The 20,063-nt window shown below is 41.2% G+C and overlaps 2 non-coding genes across 2 annotated transcripts; both read right to left on the bottom strand.

Moving 5' to 3' along the window:
- Positions 1-8,464: 8,464 nt before the first annotated feature.
- LOC142156281 (small Cajal body-specific RNA 14) lies at positions 8,465-8,593 on the bottom strand. Its single transcript, XR_012692346.1, has one exon.
- Positions 8,594-12,924: 4,331 nt separating this feature from the next.
- Positions 12,925-13,052, bottom strand: LOC142156282 (small Cajal body-specific RNA 14). The gene has a single exon (XR_012692347.1).
- Positions 13,053-20,063: the final 7,011 nt, after the last annotated feature.

Below are 20,063 nucleotides of genomic sequence, written 5' to 3'. Positions count from 1 at the left end.
TGTTTTCATCACCTTTGGAATATTGTTATGGTTCTTTTATAGTTTGGAGCTTTGAAATATTTTTTGGGGTTTGAAAGCTTAGGAGAAATGTGGACCCATTAACGCTTACAAATAGTGCCAGCATGCCCTATCTGGCATGGGAATTCCAGTGCTTGTAGCACCAGCATGCCCAGACTTTTAATGACAGCCTGGTCTTGCTGGGATCTGTATTGAACCAACTCAAAATAGTGTCTTTCTCAGATTTAACACTTTTATTACCCCACACCCACCAGCCAGGGATTTCAGCACGGGTCTAGGTAACCCTAGGGAGGGGGCCTGCATTTTGTTTGCAGACCCCATGTCCCTAGGGAGTCTTGCCCAATACTGAGTAGCCTGGGGCTGGTTGGCATCATGGCAGGGGGACCCGATGCTTGGGGTTCGCCTCCTTTAGTGCCACCAGTCCCGGCTGGCACAGCTTACAGCTGGTTCTAGTAAAATCTGTGGGACCACAGGCATTTTGTCTCCCCAATTTTGCAAGTACCAGCACTAGGCTAGCAGTGCTAGGGTTAATCTGATTTTGGAGGGGTAGGCACGCTTTTTTTTAACCCTCTGTGTGCCGGCGATTTGCTTATTACAGCCAGGTCCGCCCACTGTCAGCACAGGTTTTTAGGTGTTTTGGGAGGGAGGGGGTTACTTTTAACTTTTATTACTGTTTTAATTTTTTTTTACACTGTTTTGTGAGGACAGCTGCCAGACCGCCAGGCATTGCTCATTTTTTCAGTGTAGGTCATATGGAAATGTCGGCATTCACCGGATCAGCATTTGCATGTCGGCGGAGTAAGTGTCAGTATTTTTTCCATTGACATTTCGTACCCAGCCCGATAGAAGTGCTATATATTTTTTATCTAGTTAGAGTAAAGTAATATTATACATTTTTAAGATGTGGGTTTTAAAATGAATAGTCCATGGGGACTAGATATCTTTAAATTTACTATATAAGTCATGAGTGATGTTAGTAATTGATTCCATATAAAAGGTCTTCCAGATATGTGAGATAACAGTAGTCAGAGGGGGTATATCTGGATTCTTCAAAAATAACGCTGTTATACATTTATTAGTGTTGAGGATTTGCTTTATGGGAATTGTAGAATCTTTAGAAGTTTTTGGAATCAGTCGAAATAATAGGGAGAAAGAAGGTAAGGTGGTATTGTAATATTGTGTATAAGTTTGTGAACATCTTTCCTCAAATATGGTGGCAAGTCCACCACATAGAAGGCAGGGTGCCCCCCGCCCCATTCCCTTTAGCATCTGAGTTCAAAGAACAGATATTGTTAAGGCTGAGAGGTTACTAAATACTATCAAGAAAAGATCTTATATAAAAATTTTCTTTTATTTTAATATCAATTGAGTTTTTGCAGATACCTTCACAAATTTGATGTCATTTGTTAAGTATGTGAGTTTCCTGGGAGGTGACTAATGCTCTCTTTTTGGTATCTCTGAGAGTTGAATTGGCAAATATGCTAATGAGCACTTAAGAACTTAGTTATAACTATTTCCATCAACAAACTCCTCTCAAAGGTAGTTTGTTAATCTAAGGAATACAATATATTCTGCTCTAAGTCTGCAGGACCAATACATATATCATGAGCTTATGCTTATCTTTATTTGTTTCATTCCAGACATCTCAATCAAACTCCAGAATGTGTACAGTGTAATCAATAATAATATAATAATAATGGAGACATTACACACTATCCACATTTCACTTATCTCACATAGAAACTTCAGTTAATTCAAATACTTCAGCCCTCTCTACTCTGTCTGACTCGACTGTCCCCCAACCTTCAGTCCTTCATATGCTCACTCAAAGCTCACCTTTTCAAGCTTGCCTTTCCTACCACCTTCTAACCATTCTATCTATCACCTCCACTTCCCCGTCTGCTATCTAAATTTCTCTCCCAGTTGGTCCTACTGTTTCTCACCACCCCTCCCTTTGGAATGTAAGCCCTCATGAGCAGGGTCCACTCTACCTATTGTCCCACGTCTGTTTACAGTCTGACCTCCTCGTACGTCCACTCATGTCTTTTTCTGCACTTTTTGTGAGTCCCCATGGCAGTACTCACACTCATCTGTGCTGCTTATGTGTATCACCTCATCTTTTGTTACTTGATTCTGTATCCGGCGCTATGGAATCTGTGGCACCTAATAAATAAATAAATAAATTATTATTAATAATAATAATAATAATAATATATCACATGGTATCACATGTGTAGGGGTAGACACAACTCAATAGCATTTTTAGTGGATTCCAGCATGGCATCCGCCAACTTGTTATCAGATATATTGCAGTTAAATCCTTCCTTATTACATTATTACGCCCTTTGCTGTCATTTAGTAAACACAGTTCTATAACAATCCATATAATTTCATTCATATCACATACAATCACAAAGACAAATACCCTATAACATCATTCGTATCACATACAATACATTCATACTCATTACTTCAGTTCCACATTATAAGTAGTGCAAATTGACTTCCATTCAATATACCACAGATAGATTAAGAAACTAAGTAATTTAAAACGGTTTTTTTGTGTGTCTAAAAATGAACTCATAGTTAGCAGGCTTACAGGAGAACTTTGCAGACCTGTCTTTAAAATCTAAAAAAGAAAAGAAAATAAAAATAGGAAAAGTTGTTTTTTTTGTAACTTAGAAAGAGAATTATGTTGCCTGTGGAGGGTCAGTACAATGTAAATAAAACTTGTATTGTTCATTTAAAATTTTGAACTGGCAGTTGGGATTAATCTGCATATCTTTGTTCTTAGTATTCAATAGCATTGTTCTTCATAAAAGGATATGTTTACTGTATAAACAGATACTGCAGACCATTGAATAGGGCAATACTATTCCCAGTCATTTTGTTTCTTCCTGAGGGGGTTCTTTTCAGAAACTCACAATGGAATGTTTATGAATGAACAGATAGCGTCAATACTGCATCTGATTAACATTTGATTAGAAATACTCTTGTGTAACTTCTTTTGTTGTTACAGATGCCAAGGATTCCAGCTGTGAATTAGTTTATTAAAATACACTTTAAGTAATTACAATATATCTTCATAGATTTGTGTTGTAAGTTGTATAACTATGATTTTTGCAAGCATACTAGTGACGATAAATATAAATACGTTTAGAAAGATACTAAAATATTAATGAACAATTATATTAAGTTTTTGGTAGATTATATCCAAGGAATGAACAAATAGTCACAGGTATGCAAGTGTGAAATAATAGATATAGACATACAGTAATAGAATAATATTATGAAGTCATGTTTAGTCTTAAATTAACAAGCTTTTACTAACATATCTGATAAAAGCATTTTCCACCAATAGATCGCAAAGTTTACTGCTAACTAGTATCAGTACGTGGTGCAATCTAACCGCACGGTAAACACAACCTGGAGTGTAAAATTGGAAGTGCAGCTTGGAGGAATTTTATTGGAAAGGCTGGTTGATTGTATCGACTTGGTGCTACCAGTTATAATAAACTCAACAAATTTTGTGGTAGAGCCGGGCTATTGAGGAGCCTATAGCCTTGGGGCCCACAGTGATATTTTTGTGTTAGGGATCCTCGTTTGGAACGAGAAAAAAGCGAGTGGACGCGGCTAGTGGAAATACGTCCACAGGGCATTAGAGATCTCTAGCGGTAGATTGATTGTAGCAACAGGGTTGAAAGTGTTTGCTGGAAGGGACAGAGCACTGCGGTGTTATCTGTGGTCCGCATAAAGGGTATTGTTTGCTGGAAGGGACAGAGCACTGCGGTGTTATCTGTGGTCCGCATAAAGGATATTGTTTGCTGGAAGGGACAGAGCACTGCGGTGTTATCTGTGGTCCGCATAAAGGGTATTGTTTGCTGGAAGGGACAGAGCACTGCGGTGTTATCTGTGGTCCGCATAAAGGGTATTGTTTGCTGGAAGGGACAGAGCACTGCGGTGTTATCTGTGGTCCGCATAAAGGGTATTGTTTGCTGGAAGGGACAGAGTACTGCGGTATTATCTGTGGTCCGCATAAAGGGTATTGTTTGCTGGAAGGGACAGAGCACTGCGGTGTTATCTGTGGTCCGCATAAAGGGTATTGTTTGCTGGAAGGGACAGAGCACTGCGGTGTTATCTGTGGTCAGCATAAAGGGTATTGTTCAACATGGGTGCTAAGCAGACGCTAGAGATGGCCGAGGTACTGCCTAAGGAAGGGCCTATTGGTTCAGCGAGATTTCTTATGTGTAAGAAATATGGTGAATATGCAACGGTTTATTGCGACACGTGGGTCAAGATGACTAAGGATTGTGTTAGGCCTTTCCCAACAATAGGAAGTTTTAATTCAGAGGTACTAAATAATGTTAAAGATAAGGTGTGGTTGATTAAATCAATAAAAGTGAGAACTAAAAATTATGACTGTTTAAATCTGTGGCAACTTCAAAGGAGCATGTAGCAGGATAGCGTGCAAAGTGAAAGGTAGCGCAGCAAAATGAAGTGAGCGCAAGCTGGAAAGTTTAAACAAAATAAAAAAACTGACCAGATCAGAGGGGAGGAGCAGTGCACGGCTCAGCCCCAAAACTATGGTTGACCATCAGGAAGTTGGCACATCTGGGTTAACTACACAAAGCATGGCTACAAGTAAAGAGGTGATAACAGTAATTACAATAGTGAATATTACCCAAAGCTATAATATTTTGTTCGGAAACTCCCTCCTCGGCCGCTATTGTAGCCGCACCTATTCTAAAAGAATGAGTCCCATGATATGCACTACTCAGACCAAGTTTACACATACAATTCCTAAAAACAGCAGAAAACTGAGACTTCGTCAAAGGGTAACCATCACAGTGCCTAAGCCAATTACTACCATGGGTCGAACCCATACCCTGATTCAACATAGCTAATTGCACAGGGCAAACCTCAAGATCCTGACTGCTTTGTAAAGTGATCCACTGCCCTTTACTGAGCGGGTCAGTCTTAGACCTATGAATCTTACAAACTATGCTATCGCAATTGACTATAAAATGTTTATGAAGTAACCCTGATGGGACAAATGTTGGATTAGCCTGAATTTGTCTAATTCCTTTATTGGAACCACGCCCACTGGTGAAAGAATCAGACCTTGTATAGGAGAGGAAGAAAAAGGGACGCACGTTCTACCCAATGACACCTCCTTATTCACTTTTTCCTGCACAATTAATCGCAATCCATAGCTGAATACTTCTAATGTCCCTAAGGACGGCTGTATTAGAACAGCGCACCACATCCTCACCCGCTATTCTGCCTAGGGAGCTTTCACTTGCATCCCTAGTATGGCGGCGGACACCGCCCAACTTCCTCTCCAGCAGCCTTAATAACTTCTCGTCCCCACTTTTGGATTTCCTGGGAACCTCACTCTCAGATGAAGAAGAGCCCGACTCCGAGTACAACCAGAAATATTGCTGCTATGCTCAACGGCTGCAAGCGACCCTCTGCGAAAATCACCAACTACTTGCGACGATGATCCTTGAGCAGATGTGGATGCGGCTTCCGCATTAGAAGCGTTCCTGCTCCCGCGTCTTGATGCCATCTGCGGGTTGAATCTGCAGAGGAGTAAACAGAAACAGAGGTCCCAGGACCAGCAGCAGCACTCCAAGAAACAACTGGCCGTGTTGAGGCAGCCAATAATGGATTAAATTCTGACAAGTTCAACCCGGCAACTGCAGGCTGAGCTGGTTGCTGAACCATACTTTACGCAAGTGGGGACGCATAACCCAGCCCAGGACCTGCACCGCCAGCAGCCAACTGCATGGTTGTTACGGCTAACAGTCTTGTCGTAAATCAGTAGAACAAGATGGAGAGGTCTTCATCTATAGCAGCCGCCTTCCCCATAGAGCTCGTTATGCTCACAAGTACTCAGATGCCACCAGGTCTTATACTCAAAGTAGTACAGGTTTATCAACGTACCTTTGCGCAGAGTAGCGGGGTGAAAAATCAGGCGTGGTCAGAAACAGTCCGAAATCTAGGCCCTAAGCAGGTACCGTGGTCAGAATCAGACAAGGTGTCAGGGCTGGAAGCAAACCAGGAGGATCCAGAAACAAAGCAAAAGGTCAGGGCAACAGGCAAGAATCAAATCCAATTAACAGGGCCAAGGGTCATACACGAGGCATCCAACAGCAAAACAGGTTCAGATCACAGGAGCAGGCTAGCACACAGGAACTGGTAAATATAACCGGCAGGAAGGCTAAGCCCTCCCTGCCTTATATACAGAGACTGGCCAATAGGAACAAGGATACCAGCCTGGGGCAAATCAGCCTCTGGAGCTGGTTAATTAATGGGTAATTTTAATAGTTGCACAGGTGCCCGGCTGCCCTTAATGCTGGGACGCGGCGCTACATGTTACAGCGTCCGGATCGTTGACGTCCCAGTCGTCATGGAGACGGCCGGGCCACTTCCTGTGGGCACAGTGAGTCGCGGCAGCTTGAGGCACCGCCGCGACTCTTGACAATGGTGCTATTGGCCCATGATACTGATGGGGTGAAAGCAGCTGCCTGCATTACATCTGACCCCGTTAACACTAAAGGGGATATCGCTGTTGAAGAAGGAGCACTCGAGTTATATAACGTATTGCTTTGACATGTAGGAACATCAAAATAGGGGCCATAGGCAGAGAGAGTGGGATAACAAGGAGGAAACCCAATAGGTTGGCCTAGACTTGGGCAAGGTAAAGAATGGGCACTCTGATTAAACAGCAACCAACCCGAACTAACACTCGACCAGGGAAAAGTGGGCTGTGAGAACGAAGGATAAGACGCACCACTAAAAACCTGGCTTGTAGAACAGGGTGTAATGCCACGAGAAAGACGGGCCCATGACGTAACTGATGGGGACGTATGAAAATCAGTGCTCCGCTGGGGCATAGGCTTGCTAGCCAGCGTAGAGGGAAGCACCTGGGGGTAGAAGAAGGTACTATCCGGTCAGATGAACCAAAAAGTGTAGCTGATGATTGATTAGGGTGCATTGGGGGGGTGAGAAGAAAAACTTGAAAGCTGAGAAGATGAGAGAGGGGAAGGGGGGGGGGTTCCCACACTGGGGAGAAAGGAGATATTGCACTGCGGGAGAAGGAGGGTGATGGTGTGGGCAGAGAGTTAACAAAAACTTGTTGTAAAGGTTGTGCAACAGTAGCCAAGGATACTATAGGAATATGCACTGAATTTAATAGAACCATGTCAGCTGTATGCGCAGCAGGTGCAGGGGAGGGGAGGGGACAATCTTAGCAGAATTTAAGGGAACTAAATTGAGAGGGATGGATGGTGGGACACCAACAGCACTGCCACCACTGTTGCCAGGAATGGTATTTAAGGAACTAGAGACAGGTGCGCTGTGAACGCAGGCCTGATAAATCAGAATGCCCCCCCTGCTTGGAGAAATGGAGTCTCCTGTCTCGATGCCAATATCCGCTAGCTGCTTGGGTGGGAGAGATGAAACAACCTGGCTAAAATTGGTGGCAGTGGGACCAGCCGCGGGCATTCTGGGAGCGCCCTACTCTGTCATGGGCGCTGTTGGGATTGGGACTGTCTGTGCATGCGCAACGGCCCGATCTTGCGGCTGCATGCATACGCAGCTGCACATGCGCAGACACCTTCTTTGCAGCGCTGCGAGAAGCAGATGCTCCTCGCTTGACTGGCTCCCGGCATGTGAGGGGGGGGTTGGAGGAAAGTTGCGGTGAGTCCTGGGTCTAGACCCACCGCCCGGCCACAGAGGAGTGACCCCGGGAAGCCTCAATGAGGTGATGTGGGCCGACCCGGGATCTCTTAGAGCACAGCATCTGCCTATCAGAAGTGGGGGATTTAGTAGACAAGTTGCATGTCACAAAGCTGAAGAACAGAGTCTAGCAATTAACAGCTACCCCTCAGATACAGTTTGTGGTAAGTTCCACATTCTCAGATGTGACATTAGCCTTTTACCCACCAATACTGAACCTTGCATATTAACCGCAGCTGAAAGCTAAGCTAGATTGTCTCTATTACTGCACACTCGGTATAGACATGGAGCAGCAGAAAGAAACCAACACATCACATACTGAAGAGTGTAATATTGGTTAATCTGGTTGTAGCAACATCAGGGAGAGATTTCCGTACTTCCCAGAGGGATGTGCAGACACTTGGAAGGCTTAATTAAGTGTTCATATGGCCTAGGTTAATATGCTCATAGCGTCCCCACGCCTTCCCTGCCAGCCTAATAAAGTCAGGCTTACTTCAACTGCCCCCCCCCTCCCCATGCACCAATGTTTATGTTCCTATATTTCTAAACTCAGATATATTTGGCTTTTTAAAAGAGTCACTACAATCTTTGTCACTGATTTCATTTTCATTAAAATCATAACTGTATAGCAGAACAAGCACTGCAGAGGGTGAAAATGTGAGGGGGAAGGGGTCTGTTCAAGCACCAAATATGGCTAAAATCAAAAGTATGGAGCCATCGCACAGGAAGCCTGATCTCTCTACAGGTCCTGTCGGCAGGAACCATTTTCTTTATGTGGCAATATGATGTCACATTAAACTGCTAATTAATGCAACTAAGAAATACCTGCCACAGGAATTGAACTCAGGACCTACATGTATTGTCCATCACTATCATGGAACAAGCCAACTGAGCCACAGTATTAGTGAGAGTCATAGCATTGTTTTAAACAATTACATGCTAAACATAGAAAATACCATAGTAAAGGACTTTAAATAGGTATACCCTACCGCTCAGAGGAAATATATCATAATCATCATTTATTTATATAGCGCCAGCAAATTCCGTAGCGCTTTACAATTGGGAACAAACATTAATAAAATAATACTGGGTAATACATTAGCTTGCACTACCCTAGAGTTAATTTCTGGGTGCATCCAAGTACCTATGAGCGCAACAAGCTCTTTGGGAAAGGCGACTGCTATAGGCGAAGATCTCTGTCATCTGTTCTGCAAGCTTCAATAACTAAAATAATAGCTAAATAATAGCTTCAATGTCAATAACCGCTAGCCGTAACAATGGGGACAGCATTACTTAACACGCAGATGAGAACCAGACATGAGACAGAGGGTGGAGATGACCCTGCTTTCCAAGCTTACACTTTAAAGGGGGAGGCTTCACACACAATGATGTTGTGGGACTGAGAGTGAAAATATGGATGAGATCTGGTAGAGGAAGTTCCAGTATTACAGAGGTATAGATGGTACATGGGATCAGAAGAATATGGTAATATGATACTCAAAGTGGGTCTGGTGTCTTGGAGCCTCATCTAGACAGCAAGGACAACAGATAGTGCAGAGGGCTAGATGGTGCAGGACATAGATGATGCTGAGGTCCAGTCAGTGGAGGCTTGGATGGTTCAGTGGTCTCCATGGCAAAGAGGCCTAGGAAGAGCAGAGACATAGTGGAGGAGAATCTTGACCAGGCAACAAAACTAGCAGATGTCCTCACTAGCAGAATGTGGATAGCTACCCAGGGATTAATCAGACATAGCAGCTGGAAGCGTGTCAAGGCCTTGTTGTTGGCAAGGCCTAGTTGGTAAAGGCCTGGATTTTGCAGGGGGACAAAGTTGTGCAAAGGCTTGGCTGTTTGCCAAGTTGGCGATGAGACGCAGTTGGAAGAGGCCTTGATGGTGCATGGTCCAAAATAACACTGGAAACTAGTTGATGCAGGGGGCCAAGATAATGCTGAACCTGGTCTCTGCATTAAATGGTGGTCACTTTGATGTTCTTTGCATTGTATTGTGGTCAGTTGGACGCTCTCTGTATTTAATGGGGCTCACTAGAATTCTCTCTGCATTGTATGTCAGTCAATAGGATGCTCTCTGTGTTGTATGTACTAGGATGCTCTTTGTATTGCATATCTATAACTAGTACTGGGCAAATTATTTTGCATAAAAGTATGATACCTGCTTTGTCGTATTTGAAATACATCCCTGTATTTTCTTCTTGATCATGCAAAGTGCAGTCTCCTGTCTATAGTTATATCATTTACTGACAAATTTTATTGATACTATTTTAGTGTAATATTTCATTATTAAATGGTACAACATTGTTAACAATAGATTGCATCACCAAACTCAAAATGAGCAAACAACTGGAGTGACTATGCTTTTTAACACAAATATCAGTTATATAATTTTTACCAAAGAGAAGAGAAATTAAAAAAGTGAAGAAAAAGAAAAACTCGGGCGGCCGATGTAGAGGTGGAGAAGAAAAAGAGAGAGGGGGAGGGGGGATCGGGGAAGAAAAGAGGAGCTACCTCATTGTGATTGTGATTAGCATGGGTCAGTATCGCCTGAGGAGATGCTGGTTGAACTCGTCAACTGTGCTAGTTTCCCTGTGTCCTGAAATGCAAACCATTGACCCCAAATGACATAGTAATCTGCAAACTTGTCCGCTGAAGAGAAAGTTACTTCATCAATTAGTCTGTAGAATTCTATTCTCTGGAGCCACTCCCTGATGGACGGGGGTGTGGGGGACATCCAATCGGTCGGTATCACTGCTTTGGCGGCTGAAATTAGATATTTCAAAATAGATTTTTTGAAGCTAGAAATCGGAGATTTAGTTTTGTTTAGCAACCAAAAGGTAGGATTATCAGGGACCTCCTTACCCAAAATGTCTGTAGAAATTGCTATGACCTGTGTCCAAAAAGTCCAGAGCACTGCACAGTTCCACCATATATGAAGAGGGGTGCTAGGAGCCTCCTGACATCTCCAACAAATGCTCGGAACCCCAGGGTAAATTATTGCTAATTGGGCCGGGCATCTATACCATCTTGACATGACCTTGTAATGAGTTTCTATGACTGCTACACTAGTAGAGCATGCATGAATGGATTCAAAAATGCTTGGCCAATCTACTGTCTGGATCTGGTTTCCCAGGTTTCATTCCCAATCTCTGGTAAATCTAGGTATGGAGTTATATAGATTTTCAATAAGAAGTGAATATATAACAGAGAGGAGATGATGAGGGCAGCTGGAGGCTTGACAAATAGATTCAAAGGCCGTAAGATCCCTTGTTGTGTCTTTGCGGGGAGGTCAAGAGGACAGAAAATGCTTCATTTGAAGAAATCTCCAAATTTGAGAGTTTGGTAAATCCCATTTTGCCTAAATTACTGCTTAGGGAGAAACACATGTGGATTTGATCAGCTGGTCGACTCAAGTTACCCCCGTTTGAACCTTTGTCTTGAATGAACAAACTCACTCACCTGGCGGAAAATATGGATTGTGAAAAATTTGAAGCAAATGGGTTATATTTGTGAGGATATGTGAGTGAGTGACCGGAGTAAACCGGGACGGAGAAAGCAGAATTGCACCCTCAATGTCAATCCACTGTTTCTCACCATTAGAGATTGTCCATTCCACAATCCTTCCCAACATGACTGCATTGTGGTATGAAGGAAAATATGGGAGTTGTATATCCCCCAGATGTCTGCGGCAATAAAGAACATCATGTTTAAAGTGGGGTCTTTCCCTCCCATACAAAGTCTCTCAACAGTCTCTGTAAGTCAACAAACCACCTGTCGGGTATTTGGATTGGAAGCGTTTGTAGAAAGTAAAGGATGTGGGGAAGGATATTTATCTTAATTATGTTAACCCGACCTATCCATGAGAAGGCCTTTCCCCTCCACTATCTCAAATCCGTTCAAAGTTGTGTTATTAGTGGACCGAAATTAAGATTTAATAGCCGTGACAGGTCACTAGGGATTACCACACCCAGGTACGTAATATGATGGGGGTGCCATTGTAAGGGAAATGCTTGTTGGATAGCCTCTGCTACGTGGGTAGATACTGAGATACTAAGGGTTACCGATTTTGAAAAATTAATCTTAAAGTTAGAGAGGGAACCGAAACGGTGGAACTCTTTGACCAAATTTGGAATCGAAACAATCGGATTAGTGACCAGGGTCAGATGGTCATCTGCAAAGAGAGCTAGTTTATATTCCACCCCCCTTACCTGTAATCCTGATACTGAGACTATATAGAAACTATTTTATTCACAGATGACCAAGTATAGAGGAGCATGCAAATCATACTTACCAACTATTTACACCTTCCCTCCGGAAGATCCCTATGGGGCGGTGAAGTGCGAGGACGGAAAGGGGTGGGGCATGTGAATCACATCATTTTGGCCCTGCCCCCGGGATGCTGTGACGGTAAGATGTCATTTTGACGCGGGGACGGGGCCAAAATGACCCAATTCACCCTGAATCGCGTCATGGGGGTTCCTATCCTGCCCTTTTCACTAGGAAGTGGGCAAGATACGGGAGAATGGCCTGCTCTCCCCTTAGTCTGGGAGACCTACCTGGAATTCAGGAATCTCCCGTAAATTCCGGGAGAGTGGTCAAGTATGATACAAAGTACACATAGATAAGCATAATGAAAGACCTTTCCCAGACAAGTTGCTGGTCTCATAGCTGAAAAACAGATTCAAGCGTTTAACAGCTACACTTCAGCTACAGCTTGTGGTAAGTTCCAAATTCTCAGATGTGACATAAGCCTTATACCCACCAATACTGAACCTTGTACATTAACCGCAGCTGAAAGCGAAGCTAGATTGTCTCTATAACAGAATATATTGCCAAGCGCAAACCATCCCTCAGTGGAGAAATCCTGCACGCTCGGTATAGACATGGAGCAGAAGAAAAAAAACAACACATCATATATCTAAGAGTGTCATATTGGTTAATCCGGTTGTAGTGACATCATGGAGAGATTGGCGTACTTCCCAGGGAATGTGCAGACACATAGGGGTATACAGGGCTTAATTAAGTGTTCAGATGGCCTAGGCTCATATGCCTAATAAACTCAGGATTACTTCACCTGCCCCCCCACGCACCAATGTTTATGTTCCCATGTGAGGGGGGAGGGGTCTATTCAAGCAGCAAATTTGGCTAAAATCCAATGTATGGAGCCATCGCACAGGAAGCCTGATCTCTCTACAGGTCCTGTCGGCAGGAACCATTTTCTTTATGTGGCAGTATGACGTCACAGTAAACTGCTAATTAATGCAACTAAGAAATACCTGCACAGGAATCAAACTCAGTACCTACAGTATTGTCCATCACCACCATGGAACAAACCAACAATTACATGCTAAACATAGAAAACATCATAATAAAGGACTTTAAATAGGTATACCCTACCGCTCAGAGGAAATATACCTATAATAATAATACTATCATAATAAAGATGCATACTATTCTTAATCCACACTCAACTATGTCTTTCTTTTTCCCACAAATGAATTCAGTCAATACGTCTAATGGTTCTACTTTCATTGAATACATTTTTTAGTAGTAATAATATGGTATTACAGGGGCTAGTATTGCTGCCTTACATTCTAGTGCTTTGTGTACCCAGGGTGCTATCTGTTTGGACATATTGGTACCTGTGGTAAGGAAATTAGATTGTAAATTCAAATTTAAGATATCACAGAGGTACGTAGTATGCTGATCCTGTGTATTTGAAGCTTGATAATAATAAATTATTATTATTATTATTACTATAATTATTATTATTAATAATAATATTATTATTATTATTAATAATAATAATAATAATAATAATAATAAAAAGTTTATTAGATTAACATGTATGACATAATATCTTTATAAATTTGAACACATCAATACTAAACTTTAGTTTTCACTGGAGTTACAAGGGGTTAGGGACACAAACTGAATGATAGAGTTAATCTTTGTCTGTCTCATTGTGCAGTACAGAGCACTGATAATACATAACTACATGAGGGACTGGATGAGATATTTAACTGTGTGGATCTCATTAAACAACAGAGGAGTCTACAAGTCTCTCTGGGAATAAATAGCTACATGAGTTTAGAGACCACAAACTGCCTCTCACCTCAGACCTTTAATTAGATTACTGTGAAATAAACAGAGTGAAATGATTGCAAGTATTAATGATGCCGTACAGTGTATAACGTAATATAATGAAATATTTACACTAGATCAGAAAGAATATTAACATTCATAATCATTTGTTTATTTTCTGTGTTAAATATGTGTACATTGACAATATAAAACACTATTTTATTCAGCAAGATAAATATGTATCAATTACAAATAGAGATACAAATATTTTACTTTACAATCCAGTTTAATTAATCCCACTAGGACTCTCCAGTACAGAAAAATATAACTAGAGATCTCTAATTAGTTCATGGCTTCTGTTTATACAAAATTTATCACTAACGAGCTAATAAAGTAATCTCTTTGCTAGAACTTTGTAATTAATGGATCAGAGCTCTGAATTAGACTGTGTTTTGTCTGTGTGCAATTAACTCTTCAATTTAATCCTTGAGCTATGCGTAACATTACATACAAATACATGTACAGAATGAAAATATTTAAATCATATTATAGACGTTTGACTATCTAATCATTTGCTGAATTAAAGTAGTTATAATGGTGATGTAATATAAACATGATTGACACAACCACATTAACTAATGAGACATAAATATTAATTTGTCAATTTATATGATCATATTTTTTTCTAATAACAATAAAATAATCCAGAAGTGCACCATAAAAAAATACCAAATATAAATAATTTTAATGTAGTCCAAAAACATATAAATCACATATTACTCTCTAGTATCGTGATATATTCAGTATAAAATATGCTGTAAAAATATGGAGGCAATGGTGATCTCATATGCTTATATAAAAGCCTAATGTAATCTCAATAATATCGGTTTCATCACAATGATCAAAGTTGTTACAAGTATACCACAAAATGCACAAAAGAGGTACTGTATATATATATATATATATAGTCAAAACATAAAATGTGAAAAACGATAGCATATACTGCAAATTAATATATATATATATCATTTCATATACTTGCAATAGTTCTAACAAACTTGGAAGAATGTCCAGATCGTTATAGTGATGTGGAGAATTGGTTCATTGATATGAGGCAGTATACGGACAAATAGCATAGATTTATCTTCCCAGATATATAAATATACGGCAGCACAGTACCGTAACTATACATTTTAGTGTCCTGGGCGAGACAGGGCACTGGTGCCCCCCATCTATGTGGGAGTGACATTTGCCAAGTGGGTGTGGCCAACCTAATGTGGGTGTGTGGCTAGCACTTTATATATATCTATATATCTATATATAAAGCTATCTCTCTCATATATATGCAGGGCCGGGCTGGGCCGGGGGGCATCGCGCCTGTGCGCCCCCCAGGCTGAAACTTGCCAGCCCGCGCCTGTATATATGTTTATATATATATATATATATATATATATATATATATATATATATATATATGTGGGATTCAAATAAATTAACAACCCGTTCTCTGCTCTAATGACCATTTAAAGCATACAAGAATATATACCAAAAGGTATATTATTATCATTTCATGCATTTAACTCTCAAATAAGAACTGTAAAAGAGATACACAAAACTAGATTGTTATAAGAAAGAATTTTAGAATGTTAAAGATAAAATATTAAAGCATACCTTACCTGACAAAAAACATGATATTTAATATTATATTCATATTATGGCACAGTAATGCCCCCAGTTCATATTATGCCACAGTAATGGCCCTCTTCATCACAATCTGCCATGCAGCTTCCTTTGCCCCTTTACTCTGCCATTGGAGCCCCCAACAATATATATATATATATATATATATATATATATATATATATATATATATATATATATATATATATAATTATTTTTTATTTTAACCCATTTAATCCTTTCATTGAATGCTTTCTTGTCAAGTATTCCAGTAGTATTAAGAATGTAATTAAGCTCACTTTTTTCTTACAGTGGTGGTCAGCGGTGATTGGCGCTGTATCTGCGGCCGAGCGGCTTCCTGCTCCTGCCTTCAGCATTTTGAATGCAAGTTTGCTTTACAAATGCCGAACTTCATGCCCGTGGAACGCACAAGCGTTCCACTACATCCGATACGATATCGGTCAGGCAGATGGTTGTTATAGTTGAGGTTCAAGTAGGGTGCCCTGGCTCAATCACTGTGTGCAGTGATTGAGTCAGGGCACAGAGGCAGGTCGCAGGCGGCTTTTGCGCCCACTTGGGCTTTCGCCATGGGTGACGTCACCGTTCCGCACCAGGCTCTGCGGAAGCACAGCTGAAGCGCATTACGCAACAATTTTATAGCTTTCTTATTCACAAACACTCTCACATTCAGAACTATCTATAGATACTTATTTATTGATTATTTAAGATATTGGACTAACAACCTGAAATGAGCCCCATCTCACCCACATTCACTCACCCTATCTAGAATTGTAATAAATATAATCCTTTCATGCGGTCACTCATGGTACAATGACTCGTACTTGCCAACATTTAAAACCTCCCCTCTGGAAGATCTCTGAGGGCTGCCGGGTGACAAGTGCTGGGATGGCGTGGTGATGTTATCACGATTCCCCAGCCCTGCCCACTGCTGTGCAATACCGTGGTTCGGGGCAACATGCTGCGGTGGGATGGGGCAATAACGATGGGAATTGTGTCATCAAGCCGCGCATCTGCTCCCTTCAGTGGTAAGGTGGGTGAGATCTGGGAGAGAGGCCGGCTCTTCCACAAGTCCGGGAGACTCCACAAAGTTTAGGAGACTCTCGAACATCCTGGGAGAGTAGGCAAGTATGCAATAACCAAATGAAAGGCTCACACATATTCGTAAAGGCTATATTCAGCTTAAAAGCAAATCAAATTAACACTTCAAATATATATTTATAAATAAATACATTTTTTTTCCATATAGACCCAAATAAGAAGTATACAATGTCAAGAGTCAAAGCAGAGAGTACATCCGCTACAGTTCTGTCCGATTCATTGAAGACTAAAGACTAATCTCCCATTAAACAACTTTCCCTTCAGAGAAGTTCTACAAATGTTAGTTCCACCAACATTTCAGTATATTGTTATGTTATGGGGGAAAAGTAACTCAACATTTTTTTACCTAATTGCATGGTATCGAACATGTTTGTTAAAAATAGTTATTGTTAATTTTTAAGGATGAGCGCACTCGGATTCCTGGAATCCGAGCCCCCCCGAACATTGCGGATCCGAGTCAGATCCGAGCACTGTCCGGGTATTCCCGCCGATTCCGAAACGTAAAACGAGGCTGTGAGTCATAATCCCGCTGTCGGATCTCGCGATACTCGGAACCTTTAAATTCCCCACTTGCCGCCGCCATCTACACTCGGGCATTGATCAGGGAAGAGGGAGGGTGTGTTAGGTGGTCCTCTGTCCTGCTAGTTCTCGTGCTGTGCTGTGCTGTGCTCTGTCCTGCTGAGTCCAGTGGTGCTTTTGGCAGTGCTCTGTCCTGCTGAGTCCAGTGGTGCTTTTGGCAGTGCTCTGTCCTGCTGAGTCCAGTGGTGTATCAGTCCAGTGCTCTGTCCTTGCTGAGTCCAGCGGTGCATTTTGTCCTGTGCTTTGTTCTGCAAAGTGCATATTTCTTTCAAAAGTATTAAAAATACTTCCATAAAAAGAAAAAAAAAGAAAAATTCTACCAAAATCCTTTTAAATTAATATAAAAAAAATAAATCAAAAAAGTCCTTGCTGAGTCCAGTGGTGCATCAGTCCAGTGCTGTGTCCTTGCTGAGTCCAGTGGTGCATCAGTCCAGTGCTCTGTCCTTGCTGAGTCCAGTGGTGCATCAGTCCAGAAACTGAGGGAAATAATCTCTCAGTGGCTTAACCCACTTAGACTCTCCTGGGGATTTGTGGTGTCAGACAACGCCAGTAACATTGTGCGGGCATTACATATGTGCAATTTCCTTTGTGGCTCCATTATCCCAATTAAAAGGATTTTTACCTGTTGGTGTAATGATGTTATAAACACTACACTTGAAAGCTTGAGCCTTTAAATGAAAAAGTCACTCTTCACTGCACGAAGATTTGCAACAGGGACAGTTTTTTTGTTCACAAAGTCAACAAATAACACTTCGACGCTGTCTGTCTTTGACATACTTGATGGGATCTCAATGATGAATGCTCTGTACCATGGTCGTCGAAAACAAGAGGTAGTGACTCGCTCGAACTACACCCTCTATATGCTGCAGAGGATGTAGGAGCAGCCATATGTGCAGTGGAATTCAGACCAGTTGAGGGTGATATATTGTACCAAATTGGGTACCGGGGCCACTCCACTACGCAGTCCACATAGATGCGTATCAGATATTAAACTACATTCACTGTTGCTGCTGTACCCAAAAATAGGTACTGCAATTCCAAACTACGTTCTCTGTTGCTGCTGTACCAAAAAATAGGTACTGCTATTTTAAAATACGTTCACTGTTGCTGCTGTACCAAAAAAATCAAATATTGTACCTAAAATCAATATTGTGAGGTGTTCCGAATAGACTGGAAATTAGTGGAAATGATTGTTATTGAATGTTATTGAGGTTAATAATAGCGTAGGAGTGAAAAATAAACAAAAAACTTGATTTTAACCCTTTTTATGCTTTTTTAAAAATAAATTAGAACCCAAAACCCTAAATCAGAACCAAAACCTTTTCTCAGGTGTTTTGGCAAAACAAATCAGAACCCAAAACCCAAAACCCAAAACACTAAAAGTGGCCGGTGCACACCCTTATTAATTTTGAGAGAAGCAAATTTCTTTAAAATGGTGTTATGAAACAAACATTACCAGACCAAACCTCTAGAGGAAGCAGTGAGATTATCCATCTGCTTTGTGTTTTAGGGCTAGATTTACTAAGCTGCGGGTTACTAAGCTGCGGGTTTGAAAAAGTGGGGATGTTGCCTATAGCAACCAATCAGATTCTAGCTTTCATTTATTAAGTGCTTTCTACAAAATGACAGCTAGAATCTGATTGGTTGCTATAGGCAACATCCCCACTTTTTCAAACCCGCAGCTTAGTAAATCTAGCCCTTAGTCTTGTTGGTAGCTTCTGAAGTTTCTTCTACCTTGATATCTTTACCCTATTAATTCGCATGTATCTCACAATCATATATGCTATCCTTGAAAACTATACCTTATGCATAAAAATAGCAACTGGAATGTGAAAGATTAAGCTGATTAATTTAACTGTGAAATAAAGCTTATAAAACAGCTGCCCCTCTCACCTACCCCCCCTCACATCCATTGCTTGTTTGAATATGTTATGTCGTTTATGTTTGCATGGTTAGTGCAGTACTTGATGTATAGGGTAGGATGTCATATCTTGTACCTTATGCCTGTATTGTACTACAATGTATGAATGATTATGTTTTACAGTGTACTGTGTACACCTGAATGTAATGTATCGTGTCTATCCCCCAACTTACACACACAGACAGAGACTAAGGGCAATTTAATAGTAGCCAATTAACCTACCAGTATGTTTTTGGAGTGTGGGAGGAAACCAGAGCACATAGAGGAAACCCACGGGGAGAACATACAAACTCCACACAGATTAGGCCATGGTCGGGAATCAAACTCCAGACCCCAGTGCTGTTATGTGGAAGTGCTAACCACTAGGCCACTACGTGTCATGATTAGGTCCATGTACACAAAATTGATATAGGAATGATGGAATCTATTGGCTGACATGGAATTCAACAGCCAGGAATAATATAAGAGTAGAGAACAATGAGGCTCTGAAAGATTACTTAGTATTAACAAAAACAAGTTACAATACTCCAGTACTGTATTTAAAATATGACTACTTAACCCCTTCGCCTCAGAGGCTTTTCTAATCATGGTGCTGATCATAAATGATTAGCAAGCAATAAATAAACAGGACTACCATCATTTGAAGAAGGGGAGTTTCTTCTTTCAAAGAAGGGTACCCCCAGGTTTCTAAATGACAGGGATAGGGAGATAGAGGCTATACAAAACTTCACCCTATCCCTAGCCTTTCCCATAGACTTTAATTAACAGTGCGCGTGCACACTCACGCTGATTCCTTTCCTCTGGCAGAATCAGAAAACCCATAGAGGGAAGTGATCTCTGGGTTTTCTTAACCCCTTAAAATCAGAGGAGAGGTGGGACTAGCCCTTAGCACTTTAGGGGAACATGTAGA

Source organism: Mixophyes fleayi, chromosome 4, assembly GCF_038048845.1.
Source record: "Mixophyes fleayi isolate aMixFle1 chromosome 4, aMixFle1.hap1, whole genome shotgun sequence".
Lineage (NCBI taxonomy): Eukaryota > Metazoa > Chordata > Amphibia > Anura > Limnodynastidae > Mixophyes > Mixophyes fleayi.
Note: the sequence above shows the minus strand (reverse complement) of the source record. Positions and strands in the feature narration are given on the sequence as shown.